At 46.8% G+C, this 14,364-nt stretch overlaps 1 protein-coding gene across 2 annotated transcripts in view; it reads right to left on the bottom strand.

Annotated features, from left to right (window-relative positions):
• The window catches only part of LOC146833511 (gap junction gamma-1 protein-like), a 203,929-nt gene extending 190,832 nt beyond the window's left edge, over positions 1-13,097 (bottom strand). The window contains exon 1 of one of the 2 annotated variants that reach the window (XR_014960593.1): positions 12,982-13,096. The gene's annotated coding sequence lies outside the window, so the exon portion shown is untranslated. Of the gene's footprint in view, positions 1-12,981 lie in introns of both variants that reach the window. The other variant, XM_085601359.1, reaches the window with a different exon arrangement.
• Between the last annotated feature and the right edge of the window lie 1,267 nt (positions 13,098-14,364).

Here is a 14,364-nt window from a genome sequence, read left to right as displayed (position 1 = left end):
TAGTGGCAAAGAGTGCAGAGGTTCAGAGTAAATTGGCGTAAAGTGCATTTATTTTGAGTAAAGTAGCGTAGAGTGCATTGGGGTAGAGTGCAGTGGTGCAGAGTAGAGAGGAAAGTAGAACGCAGTTGCGCTTAGTGGAGTGGCACTGAGTGGAGTGGCTGGTGCCCAGTGCAGTGGCATAGTGTAGAATGTTTCAGAGTAGAGTGGAGTGGTGCAGGATAAAGTACAGTGGTATAGAGTAGAGTGTAGAGTAGATAAAACTTGCGTAGAGTGGACTGGCGTAGAGTGTACTATCCCACTCTACGCCAGTGCATTGATGTATAGTGCAGTAGCATAGAGTGCAGTGTTGTAGAGTAGAATGGAGTGGCGCAAAGTGGAATAGTGTAGAGTGCAGTGACAAAGAATGCAGTGGTCCATAGTAGAGGAATGTGGGGTAGAATGCATTAGCATAGAGTAGAGAGGCATAGAGTGAAGTGGTGTAGAGTGGAGTGGTGCAGAGTAGAGTGCAGTGATACAGTGTAGAGTGGCATGGAGTGCATTGTTGCAGAGTAGATTGCAATGGTGTGGAGTGGTGGTAAGTAGAGTGGAGTGGGGTAAAGTGAAGTTTGAATGTTGTGGTTCCATACTGCCATTACACACAACACAATTTAAATGACCACTACATTTGCACAGACATATGGTTTAACTGAAAAAAGTATGCAGCGCACAAACGATAATGCGTGGAAATATCATAAGTTACTGTATTGATTTGTTTTGATCAAATCAAAATAATTGTTTATACCACATACAAAATTACCAAAAATGTGCTTCATTGTGCTTTTCAAATTCTAATATACTCTGAAATACCTGCATAGTTCATTTACAGACATTTAAATTCCGTTGTGCACTAGAAAAACAAATATCTGCACAGCTCATTTACAGACATTTCAATGTTGTTTTGTGCTAGAAAAAAAATAACACCATACAGCCTTTCTCAAGCACACCCCCAGTAGAAAGCATTATTGCAACATAAATCCTTTCACTTTGAAGACAGAGAAGAAAAGTAACACCAAGCTCTCTGAAATACAGAGCCTGATGTTTGACCTCTGTCTTTGAATTCACAGCAAATGTGACAAGATGAGAACAATATTTAAAGGACTGTTTATAGATTAGAGAGCTGGTGGAAGAATACAGTCAACAGGATTTGGGCAGCGGAAGGGACAAACTCAAGCTGGACAGCCTAACACAAATAGAGCCAGCAAAAAGAAAGCAAACAAATGTGAGTTACAAACCACAAAGCCAATGGTAAGCAACGGGCGGAATGCATTCCCATGTAAGCTTTCTGAATGTCCCCAAGATGCCATTAGCAAAGCATAAATTGCGCTGTCTGCTAGACTTCAACCTAAAAAGACTTTGCCAACTTCATGCTTATAGAAACTAGCAAACTCTAAAAAAAAATCTGGACAGAATTGAAAACGAACAGGCTTTGCAACTTCGTATAGTCATAATAGAAGCAAATATTTTGGAAAAGTTCTATACAACACAATGCCTAACTTTCTTTATTTCTTATATATGTGAAATTTAACCGCAAGGAGTGGAATCACAAGGAGATCTTAGCATTACAGTTTCTTATCTGTCAGGCTTTCAAATATTTCCACCTTGTGACAAGAAGAGGAGGACACTTGGAGGGGTGACAAGAAGAGAAAATGGGACTTTGAGTCTGCCTCGCCCTTAAATGTTGTGGGCATGCCTTAGAGGGTGGAGGGCCAAGAAAAGACGGTGGGCTGAAGGCCCAGCACTCACCCTGCTGACCTTTCCCAAAAACATTTTATAGGATTTCTAAAGATGATGCACATGTCCCATGTAGGTTGCAAACCCCCTGATGGGCATTTGTTGCGCAGGGCCTCCATAATAGCTGAAAAACGTTTCTGCACGCGGCTTTCCAGCTTGTCTTCCCGTTCCTTGTGTGATATTGGTTCTTCATCGGGACACCATATAAAGAGAGCTTATATCGTATGATACACGGTGGTTGTAAGAAATTGGGTTGTTGCTAGTTGCCACAATACCTGTCCCCGGTGAGGCACAAACCAACCCTAAATGAACCTGTGCTCAACCCTCTGGTAGCTTGGCACAGAGCAGTCGGGCTTCACTTAGAGCAATGCGTAGAGTATTTGTGCAATACATTAAACAGTAATATGGGGAAAAAAGCACACAAAAAGTATCCCACACCAAGTTTGAAAAATAGTACTTCCTTTAATAAATAAAACAAGACCAAAATGACAATAATCCAACCGGTAGAATCAGAGATATGCAATTTAAAACATTTGAGTAAAAATAGCGCCAAAACGCACAAAGCGGAAACTATGGATATCTGGTCGCACCAGACCGGGACAAAATCACAAGTTCAAGCCGACCATGATAGACCGTGGGATGGCTACAGGGACTTAATAAGGCCTGCTGAACAGAGCGCCTTAATCCTGGTTAACAGGATCCGTGTCGAAGGTTCGTCGTGCAGCTGAAGCAATGCGTTGGTTCCAAGATGCGGCGAGGCTGCGATGTGAGGGCCTGCATTGTCGTTTAGGATCCTGTTGATTGGGCTTGCGATGCAAAGTCCAGCATCAGGGATGTGGCGCACAGTTGGGGCGATACGTCACTTCTGTGCCGAGAATGCATTGCGCAGCGGCGGTTCTGATGGATTGTGATGTAATATGAGTTCTTGCGACGGGTCCAATTCACACAGCAGTGGCAATTCGTCAGTTCTGCTCAGGTTTGCGCCGCGCAGCAGAGTAAATTTGTCAGTTCCGCTGGAGCCACAGAGACTAGCAAGCACCTTAGGCCCACTTCCTAGGTTAAAATAATGGGGTGGCAGCACTTGGAAGGGTAGACTCACAGGTGGCACAGTCCAGGTGCAAGGTTGTTGGAAGTCTGTTGTGTCTTGAGGCTTCAGATCAGAAAGCCAATCAACTAGCCCTTGGAGTCACTCTGGGTTCTGAGTTCAAAAGATGAAGGTCCAGGCCTTCTCACCCTAGCAAGAGGGATGCAGGCCAATAAAGTGGTATTTCTTTCAGTAGCAGAGCAGTCCTTATTTCTGGCAGAGTATGCAAGGGGCAAGAGGTGTAATGAAGTGGCGGTGTCTGTGGTCTAGTATCTATACAAATGTGTGCCTTTGAAGTGGGGAGAAGCTTCTAGAGGCATGCCTTTGACGTGCACAGGTGCCCTGCCTTTCTGGCCCTGGCTCCAGACTAACTACAAGGCATATGCAGCCCTTTGTGTGGAGACAGGACACAGCCTATTCAAGTGTAAGTAGGGCTGGGTCCAGCTTCTCCCCCCATCCTGCCAGTGACAGCCCATCCAGTCACAACTAAGATCCCTATTCTGTGTGGCTGTCTAGGAGGAATACACAAAGCCCAACTGTCCCTCACACCTAATCATGTGACCCAGAGATAGGCTGCAGGCACCAACTGGATAGGAAGAGAAAATGTGAATTTTCTAAAAGTAGACATTTTCAGAATTGTAATTTATATTCAGACTTCACCACAAGGTAGGATTTTAAATTGTGATTACAGAGACACCAAACACAAACTGGTTACCTGTTCCCATTAGGACAATTCACTTACAAAATGTAATAAAGTTACTTCAGTGTTATCCTATAGGAGAGGTAGGCTTTGCAGCAGTGAAAAAAAGGAATGTTGGAGTTTTTCACAACCAGGACATGTAACACCTAAAAGTCATGTCCTACCTTTTAAATACATGGCACCCTGCCCTCTGGGCTGTCTAGGGCCTACCTTAAGGGTAACATATGTATTGAAAAGGAAGGTTTGGGCCTGGCAAAAGGTTTATTATGCCAGGTCGGAATGGTAGTTTAAAACTGCACCCACACAGGCCCACTAGTAGCATTTAATTTACTGGCCCTGGGCACAGGTAGTCTTACTTTGCTAGAGACCTGCAAGTAAATTAAATATGTCAATTGGGTATAAACTAATCAACATGTTTTAAAGAGAGAGCACAAGCACTTTAGCACTGATTAGCAGTGGTAAAGTGTGCAGAGTCCTAAGGTAAGCAAAAACGAGGTCAGCAAAAACAGGAGGTCTGCAGGCAAAAACTCAGGGGGAAACCATGCAAAGGTTGCCAGGTCTAATACATGCCCCCCAGCTGAAAGTGGGGAGAACTACCCAACTCCTTGGCAGTTCTCTTCACCAAGGTAGAGGAACTTGGAGAGGCCATCAGCATTGGCGTGATCTGTTCCAGGAAGGTGTTCCACTGTAAAGTTCATTTCCTAAAGGGAGGTGGACCACCTAAAAAGTTTGGAATTCTCACCCTTCATATACACTAGCCCTCTGAGGGGTCTGTGGTATGTCTGAACCCAGGAAGTGAGCACCAAACAGGTATGGTCTCAGCTTCTTCAGTGCCCAAACCACTGCAAAGGCTTTCCTTACTATTGCACTCCACCTCTGTTCCCGGGGAGGTAACCTCCTATTGATGAAGGCTTCAGGTTGATCCTGTGAGAGCACGGCCCCATGCCATGCTTTAAGGCATCTGTATGCACAATGAACTCCTTGAAGAAGTCAGGGGCCTTGAGCATGGGTGTTGAGCACATGGCCTACTTCAGGGTGTCAAGAGCACTCAGATCACGTGTCTGGGCTGGTTTTTTTAAGTCAGCCCTGTCAATGGTGCAATTCTCCTGGACTAATCTCCTATATAAACCAGTGAGGCTTAACAAGGCTCTCACCTCTGTCTGGGTCTTGGGGGGGCTCCCAAGTCAGAATGATCTCAATCTTGTCCCAGAGGGGCTGCACCTTGCCTCCTCCCACTTGGAGTCCAAATTAGACCACTAAACCCTGCCCTATCTGTCAGCTACTAGCCTTGATAGTCAGGCCTGCCCTCTGCAGAGCCTGAAGCGGAGGTGGCACAAATGGTCCTCCCAGCCAGAGCTGAAGACTGCAATGTTGTTTAAGTAGGCGGCACGGACGTTCTCCAGCCCAGCCAGGAATTGGTTGACCAACCTCTGAAAGGTGGATGGGGCGTTCTTCAGCCCGAATGGCATCACTCGGAACTGGAAGTGGCCTTCTGAGGTAGATAATGCATACCTCTCTTTAACCCCCTCAGTTAAGGCAATCTGCTAGTACCTAGAAGTTAAGTCAAATGTTCTGAGGAACTAGGCAGCTCCCAACTGATCTATGAGCTCATCAGCTCTGGGAATGGAGTGATGGTCTGTCCTGATGACTGAATTGAGCCCCCTGTAATCCACACAAATCTGGAGTTCAGGGATGGCACCTGGAGGGGCAGTCTTGGGGACCAGCACCACTGGGCTATATCAAGGGATGTTTGAGGGTTCAATAATCACTAGCTCCAGAATTGTGGAGACCTCCTCCTTAATGCTGGCTCTCACCTTATCAGACAGCCAGTACAGTTTACTCTTCACCAGTGTGCTGTCCCCTGTGTCAATATAATGGATACACTATGTAGTGAGTCCTGTGGTAAGGGAGAATAAAGAGGCACACTGCTCCCACAACTGGCTGCAGTCTCTCTGTTGCTTTAAGGTCAGGGTAGGGGAAGGCTTACATCTTCCACTCACTCATCCTGCTCATTGGAAGAAAGGTGGCTGGGGAGAGGTTCACTCACCTCTTCCACCCCATCATCCGTGAGCAGGAGCATAGTTAACTGAGAAGTGGGGTTTGAGGAGATTGAAATGCAAACTCCTTAGAGGGTTCCTGGGAGTCTTGAGGTCCACCAGGTAGGTGACCCCACTTGTGCGCTCTTTCACCTCATTGGGGGCAGATCAATGGTCTTGTAGGGCCCTGGGCTACACAGGCTCCATCACCCACACTTTTTGGCGATGCTAAAACTCGATCAACATGGCCTTCTGGCAAAACCCTGTTTCAGGACCTCCTGACTGGCTTCTAGATGCGCCTTAGCTTGTTTCCAGAAGCACGTAGCTGACAACATGCTGGGGGGCCCTCCTGGAAGGTTGCTCCCACCCCTCTTTTCCAGACTCAAAGGTCCTCACACTGGGTGCCCATACAGAAGCTCAGAGGGGTTGAAGTCAACCCCCTTCTGCGGCACCTCCCAGTACGCAAACAACAGACATGGCAAGAGGACATCCCACTTCCGCCTCAAGCCCTCTGACAGGCCCATGATCATGCATTTGAGGGCCTTGTTGAGCCTTTCAACAAGCCCATTTGTTTGGGGGTGGGGGTTACTTTCCTTCCACATAGCCTACATGTATGCTGACATGAACGTGGTACCACAGTCTGACACAACCTCTTTGGGGAACCTCAGATGGGTAAATATCCCCATCAGTGCCCTGGACACTGCATGCACAGTCACAGTCCTCAGAGGGATAGCCTCCGGGTACCAGGGAGCAAGGTCTACCAAGACCAGGATGAACCTGTTGCCCATGGCGGTCTTGGCATCCAGAGACCCAACAATGTTGAAGATCTCCCATTGATGCCAATGATAGGACATGGTTGCTGGGGAGCCTTGCGCTTTCTGACTGACTTGCCACTGGCCTGGCAAGTAGGACATGACCTACAGAAGGCATTGAGGCTTTCCTCATCTCGGGAGCCAATAAAAGTGGATGACCAGTATGTCAAAGGTATTTTCCTGTCCTGGATGACCTGCCAGGAGAACATCATGAGCCAGCTCCAGTAGGAAGGTCCTATAGCACTGGGGGTCCACCAACACACGGTGCCCCAGGCTCAGGGACCTTAGGCTTGCTATAAAGGTACCATTCCCTCCATAGATCAGGTGATCACTGGACGTGTTGCCAGCTGGCTTGGCCTGCCAGCATAGGCCCTCAAGGGTAGAGCACTCCATCTGCGTCTTGCAGAACTCCTCCATGGTGGGACCACCTTCCTGCTGCCATTGGGTAAGCTCAGGTAGTTTCCCCAGGGCAGCAAGATGTAGGCTCTGCTGCATTCTCATCATGTTCAGTCTCCTCACTGACTATGGGAGTTTCAGGAGCAGGTTTCCCATGCCCCTTGTCCTTTCTCTTTTTGGCAGGCACCTGGCCATTCTATGAGGCTCAAGGTTCTCCTGACTAACCTCCCGGGGGGCTTCCCTAATGATGTACTGTTGGGGAACCATTTCTTCCTCTTCTTAGTTGGGGTTGGGAGTCGTAACCTGTGGAACTGTTTAGGGGACCTTTAGAGAATTCCTTTGTTTTATTTTTGTCTCCCCCCTCCTTCTTCTGGTGGGAGCCCTGTCCACCCTTGTGGGATCCCCCCGATGCCTTCTTGTGGACCCTGGTGCTGACCCAATGGCCCACCTCCTTGGCAAGCTCCCTGGGGTCAGTGAACTTACTGTCAATTAAGTGTTGGTGCAGAGTTCCAAAAAAAAGAATGAACATGTGCTCCTTTGCAATCAAATTGTACAACCTCTGATAATCTCTTACTTCACTTCCCTTCACCCAATCATTCAGTGCCTTGCAAAAGGAATCCACATCATCCACCCAGATCTGCTGGGGCAGCTTCTGACAGACCCTAAACATTTGCCTATACTTCTCTGTGGTAAGGCCATATTTCCTGATCAGGGCTTCCTTCATGGGTGTACCTCATCCTGTCTCCTTTCTCTAGAGCCAGTAGGGTGTCCCTCCCTTCCTTAGACCAGCCCTCCATAGCCTCATCAGGGATCCTGTGCATCTGTATAGCAATCACATAAGCCTTGTGCCACCTGTCAATTTAGTCCCCAACAATAAAGTCAGACGCCAAACCTTTAGGATTATAGACACTCTTGTCTCCGAAGGACACTGCACGTATGCTGCAACTATCACTGCTGGATCTTGCCTTGATGCCCAGTTCATGAGCCAACAAGATTTTCTTTTCTCCCAAGGCCAGTTTCCTTTCTTCCATCCTCAACTGAGCCATCTGTAGTTTGAATTCCCTCGCCTCCCTCCTCTCTGCCGGTTCCTCTTTGCACAGGCTGCGGGAAGAGAGACACTGCTCCGTGCCCTGGCAGGGGGCTCTTCTTCAGGGATCAGGTCACCCCCCCCCCTCAACTGCAGGTGGTACCATGGAAAGGTCTTCTCCAGGCCTTGCCATCTCATTATCCTCTGCTGTTGTTTCAAGCAGTGACTGATGGGCTTCTGCCCTGGCCCTCAGCTCCTTTTGGAGCTCCGCCTTCCTGGTGGTGCTCATAGCCAAGATTCCTCTCTCCTTACAGAACTCCTTGAACTGGGCCACAGTGTCGGTTTCAATGTTGGACAGCTTAAACTCCATTCTTGCAGGTGTGGTCTCAAGTATAACAGTCAGAGAGAGAATTTAGAAAAAGCAAAAAGGCAATTCAAGGAGAATTTACATTTTGTATTGGTCTCAGATATGGGATGGTATTGTACACCAAATCATTGTATGGCCTGCACAAACACAAGTGTTGATCTCACCGCTGATCACCAATGTAAGAAATTGGTTTGTTGGTTGACTAGGGTGTGAACCCTGGTTAAGCAGCAACCACAAGCCAACCACAAGCCAACTCTAAATTAACCTGCAGTCAGGCTTAACATAGAGGCAATGTGTAAAGTATTTGTGCAACACTTCAAACAGTAATAAAGTGAAAAACACCACACAAAAGGGGTCCCACACCAAGTTAGAAAAATAGTTATTTAATAATTAAAACATGATCAAAACAATAAAAATCCAATCAGTAGACCCGGAGATATGCAATTAATTTTGTTTTGTGAAATTAGGACCAAAAAGCACAAAATGCCAACTGTGGATATCTGGACTCCCTGGAGCTGGAACAAGTCACAAGTTCAAGCCAATCGTGATGTAGTGTGGGCCAGCTACAGGGACCCAGCTAGGTCCATTGCTCAGAGTACCTTAAATTCTGGTTTGCGGAGCGTTGTGATGTCCATATCACAGATATGTCACGCAACCAAAACAATGTGTTGGTTCTGAGATGAGGCAAGGCTGCAGTGTAAGGGCATGCGTTGTCATCGAGGATTCCATCAATAGGGCTTGTAATGTGAAGTTCGGCATCGGGGATGCAGTGCACAGTTGGGGCGATGCATCGGTTTCGAAGAGCTGTGAAGTGGAGTCTGGCACTGTTGTCGAGACCGCCGTCGATGAGTGATGCTAGGTCCTGCACCGAGGATGGGTCTCGCATTGGCAGTTCCAATGGGCTGCAATGCGATGTGGGTCTTTACGACTGGTACAATCCACACAGCAGTAGTGATGCATCGGTACTGCTACAGTTTGCGCCATGCAGTGGAAGAGATACGTCGATTCCACTGGATCCACAGAGGACAGCAAACACATTAGGTCCACTTCCAAACATCCAGTACTGGGTTTGGCAGGGTAAGCTCACAGATGGCAAAGTCCATATGCAGGTGCAAAGTTGTTGGAAGCCTGTTGTGTCCCTGAGGCTTTAGATCAGGTCAGCCAACTAACCCTGGGAGTCACTCTGGGTCTGGGTTCAAGAGACACAGGTCCAGTCCTTCTTATCCAGGCAAGAGGGCAGCAGGTCAGCGCAGCGGGGCAGTGGTCCTTCAGAGCAGCAGCCATGGGAGTGGCAGTTCTTTCAGCAGCACAGCAGTCCTTCTTCCTGGCAGAGTATCCACACTGTGGCGAGGTGACCTAGAGACGTGCCTGAGATTCTGTGAATGGGTTAACACACTCAATCCATTTTTTACATTTACCAACTGCATCTCAGGAACACAATTTCTATTTCTGGACCTCCTGATATCTATCAAGAAAGGGAGAGCACACTCGACCACTTACAAAAACCAACTGATTGCAACAGCCTTTTGAGATACGACAGCCACCACCCTACACACCTGCGGGACAACCTACCATTTGGGCAGTTCCTACGGCTACGCCGTAACTGTAGCACCACAAGAGATTATAAGGAACAGGCAGCAACCCTCACTGAATACAAAGAATTTCTCACAAAATGTGAAAGTGGAGGAGGGTCCAAGGGACAGTTTAAAGACCTAAGTAGCGTATTTGGGTCCTGATGAGAGCTTGGACACACAGTCCAGATTGCCGAAACATGTAGACCATCGATCTAACAGTTATTTGTTAAACTGTTTACGCACAGGTTTTATCAATGGCATCACGATAGCGCCAGAATAAAGTTTATAGCATCTGGATAGCCATTTTTAATAGCACTTTTTGTTTAATTTTTGCACTGCAACCGTCACCCTACCATTTGTTTCACTACTGGGACAACTGAGTGACCACCATTACCATCAGAGTGGTTGGTCCTCTCAGCTCAGTCCTGAATTCCCAGATGATGATAAGCCACCTTTGGTGGGTGATGGGAATTATAGCTTTCTTTTGTCACTCACGGTAGTCAATTTGGAGGTTTCATTTGTCTAGGGTGTTAGAGTTGTGTATATTTGGATCGTCAGACCCTCAGTATTTGTTGTAAAAGCAACCCTCACTACCTACTTGATCATTCGGAAATACCCTCCCAAGGTGGTAGAATTGGAATGCAACAGAGCCAAAAATAACAATAGAGAGGCCCACCTAGAAACAAGGAATCGCCATACAAACCAAGTCTTGACATGTCACATTGTTTACCCCCCACTCCACCCAGATCAAACGCATTATAAAAACAACACTGGTCCATATTTCACACAGGCAACCTATCTTCAGCAGTACCACGTTTCGCCTTCAAGCGTGCCTCTAACCTCAGAGATAAAATTGTACATGCCAGACCTAGACACCCCTAAAGGACAACACTCAATACTCTCTGGGGTCTCCCACCCGTCAAGGGCCATTTCCCTGCAGGCCATGTAGCGTGTGTCACATGAAAAAACCATCCAAAGAGATACAACTGAATGCTGCCAGTACATGGTCCCAAACATTTCACACAAATTGCAATACAAAGAACTGCATGTACTTGATCATATGTCCATGCCAAAAAAGCTATATTAAAAAAACAGTAAGCTAAACATCAGTGCTTAGCATAGTGTGCCTCCCAACTGGTATTTTGCCGCTTTTGTCACTGCATCCAGATAAATAATACAAGTAACATTGCACCTACAACAAGCCAGGAATATTGGCTTTGTCAGTTGTTAGATGCACAAGATAAAAAAGCAACAACTCAGCTTCGCTGTATACAACATTGAAAATGCTTCAATTCTGAAATTATGAGACTGTGAAAGTCCCGATAACGAGTCTCTTTGAAGTTACATCAAAGGCAGTGAAGGATGGTCCTGCTGCATAGTGAAGATTTTTTTTTCACCCTGAGGGTGAGGGCAAAAATGGAGAGCCCGATAGGAACCCGTTTCAGCACCTGCTTTTAAGAACTGGCAGTTCTGAGCACTGGCAGGTACCGGCCCACTTGAAGCCCTTCCCACGACTCCAGCCAATGTCTTATTGTCGCTGGCCATTGGGCTCACTATCACACCGGTGAATGTCATAGCCCCAGAGGATCTCAGCCAAGCCATACTGTCGCTGGCCACTGGTTGTTACTGCTGTCCTGCTCTTTGCTCCCTCAAAGATTCCAATCCATAGTGTATTGGAACTGATCACTGGGAGTCCCTGCAGCTCTGATGTGTGTTGGCGCCTTCACCCAAGGACCAGTGTCTGTCCTCAAGATCTCATAAAGTCCCATACAGTAATCGACCATGCGGGCTAACTGTTGCAAACGTGTCTGCCTACTCCCTCCAGGACCTTAGTCATTGCCATATTTTAACTGGCCACTGGTTATCACTGCTGCACCAATGTCTGTCTGATAGCCGCAGCACCGCAGCCCAGTAGTGTAGCAAGGATGCCATGGTCCCTAGTGCAAGCAAGGGAAATTGTCACTTCGACTGCTGTTGGTGTAATAAAATATAGCAATTATCAGGGTTCAATCCTCAGGACTATGTGTCCCAGTGCACTGCACCTACTTCACCAACAGCCCCTGCCTCACCCCGTGTTATGCACCTGGTTCCTGAGTGTTACTTCAGTATCCAAAGTCTTCCTTCCTCCAAGGCCGCAGTGAATGTCATACTGTCTGTCACTGTGGCACTAATATCAGCGTGAACCATCGTCAGTGACAGACCAGGTTGGTGTACACAGTTGTTTAAGACACTAACTCAAGCAGTGCGAAGTTATATCTCATGCTGCTCATGGCGTCTGAAAACTACCATTAAACCTGCATTCTAATAATATATAAAAAATGCGCCCTGACGGAAAAAGAAGTACTAGTGAGTTGAGTAAAACTCGTACTACTACAGCTATCACTATAAAGCTACAAGAATATCATTTCAGCAAGCCATGTTATTGTTATACGTATTATTGAGACTAAGAGTGCTATTATATGAATTGTCTAATTAATACTATTACTAATCAGGCCCGGTTCTAGAGGGTGGGCAGGCCCACCCAAGGAATACCCTGACCCACCCAAGGCCATTCAGAACTGAAAAACAAGCGTTATTCACCCTAATGTTTCACATGGGCATGCCCTCCTGTGTGCTCCCGCTTACTGTTTATTTTAATGATTAACAGTATTATATAGGCTACTTTCAGGCCTGGGGAGAGGTGTGAAGTCAGCAGTGTTTATTAGCTGCTATGATGACCAGCATGGATATCCCAAACATGAATAAACTTCAATGCTTTGCAAAGTAAAAACCTGCCAAAGTTTTTTTTAAACATGAAAAACTGTAAAGTGGCTCTTTAAGGCAACAGAAACATTTCTGCTGCTGCACATGACCAAGAGCAAGCTGCAGTCTTAAAGTTCTGCATCTTAAAAATTGGACAAGTAGCATCCCACCCTTCTCCAAAGTTGGAAAGACATGAAAGAAAGCAAAGGATGATGCTCTTTGGGTGCTGATTATTGTGTCAAAAATGTCAAGCGCAGACAGATGCCAATGCCTAAAATATCAGAGCGATTAAATACTTTGTTTTTTTTTGGCCTGTACCCATTCATCTTCATGGCCCACCCATGCTTCTTTACGACCCACCCAAAGAAAAAATTCTAGAGTCGGGCCTGTTACTAATACACTTTTAGTTGCTGTTATTAGTAGCAATAGTAATAATAACAGCAACAGCAATACCAACACTACTGACAAGATACCTGACGGGGGTGAACATGAGCATCATGTGTGTCGTGTGACGAAAATTCATCGTATTCTGATCATTTTGGCGGTGAGGCGGCAAGAGCTGTTCGGTCCCAGGGAGCTGTGTTCGTGATGGCCGCGGCCTCGCGAGAGCTGCGTCCGTCACTAAATGCCGCCGCCAGCCGGCTCCGAGCCGCCGTAATGAAGTGCGTGATGATTAATTGGGCTGACGGGCCCCGGCTGCGAGAAGATGAGGCCCGGAGACAGCGTGCGCCCATCACTCTTGCCAGCGGCCTATTAAAGGGAGCCGCCGTGAAGCCCGAGCGTGTAATTAAATACAAGGACCCCATCGACAACCAATACGGAATCTCTGCTTCAGTTTATAGATCTGTCACAAAGTGCTCCAACAACTCTGGGAATTATTAGAGAAAAAACTGTTCGAATCATAACCGAGGGTCGTTCAGACGGAGCTCCAGGACCAAACGGACTCCCCCAGTCTCTGTTTAAACAGGATACAGAATTTTGGGGAAACCAATTGGCACCTCTCTTCTCCTATTGCCAGACCAAATCGGTAATACCGGAATCGTGGCAAGGTGCCATTATCCAGCCAATTTACAAAGGCGGCAAGAGATCAGACCCAAAAAACTATAGGATGATCACTCTGTTGGACGTGGAATCAAAATATTACGCTAAGCTGCTCCTTCAAGATCTGGCATCCTGGGCTGCAAAAAAACACCTTATACCTTTTAACCAGACAGGATTTGTGCAAAAATCAGGCACTATAACGAACTTGCTTGCAATTTCTGTCCTGCTGGACAAAGTGGTGGCCTCAGGAACGTCAATGCATGGCTGTTTCGTCGACTTTAAGGCTGCATTCGACCGCGTACCCCGAAGCCGATTATGGCTTAAACTGCGGTCATGGGGGATTCCACCAGTGTTATTACAAGCCATAATCATGTTACACACCAACACATGGGTTCGTATAAAACTTGGGGATGGAACCTATATCTCAAGGAAAATACAAACCTCCCGCGGAGTGAAACAAGGGTGTGTGTTGGCGCCCCTTCTTTTCAATCTTTTCATCTCTGACTTGTCAGAATCACTTGACGAAGTTAATTCTCACCCCCCAAAACTTGCCGGGACAAGAGTTAGTAATCTACTATACGCAGACGATCTGGTCCTGCTAAGTCACACCAGGGTTGGCTTGCAGAGACTACTCGATCGGTTGTCTCTATATACCAACGAAAATGATCTCGAATTGAACTTAACAAAGACAAAGGCAATCACCTTTGGGCAAAGGAAATATCAAGGTGGAGGTTGGCGATATAACGGTAATAACGTCGACAGAGCCCCTTCTTACAAGTATCTGGGGGTTCACTTGGACAGAAGGGGAATATTCT

This window comes from Triturus cristatus, chromosome 4_2, assembly GCF_964204655.1.
Source record: "Triturus cristatus chromosome 4_2, aTriCri1.1, whole genome shotgun sequence".
Taxonomy (NCBI): domain Eukaryota; kingdom Metazoa; phylum Chordata; class Amphibia; order Caudata; family Salamandridae; genus Triturus; species Triturus cristatus.
Note: the sequence above shows the minus strand (reverse complement) of the source record. Positions and strands in the feature narration are given on the sequence as shown.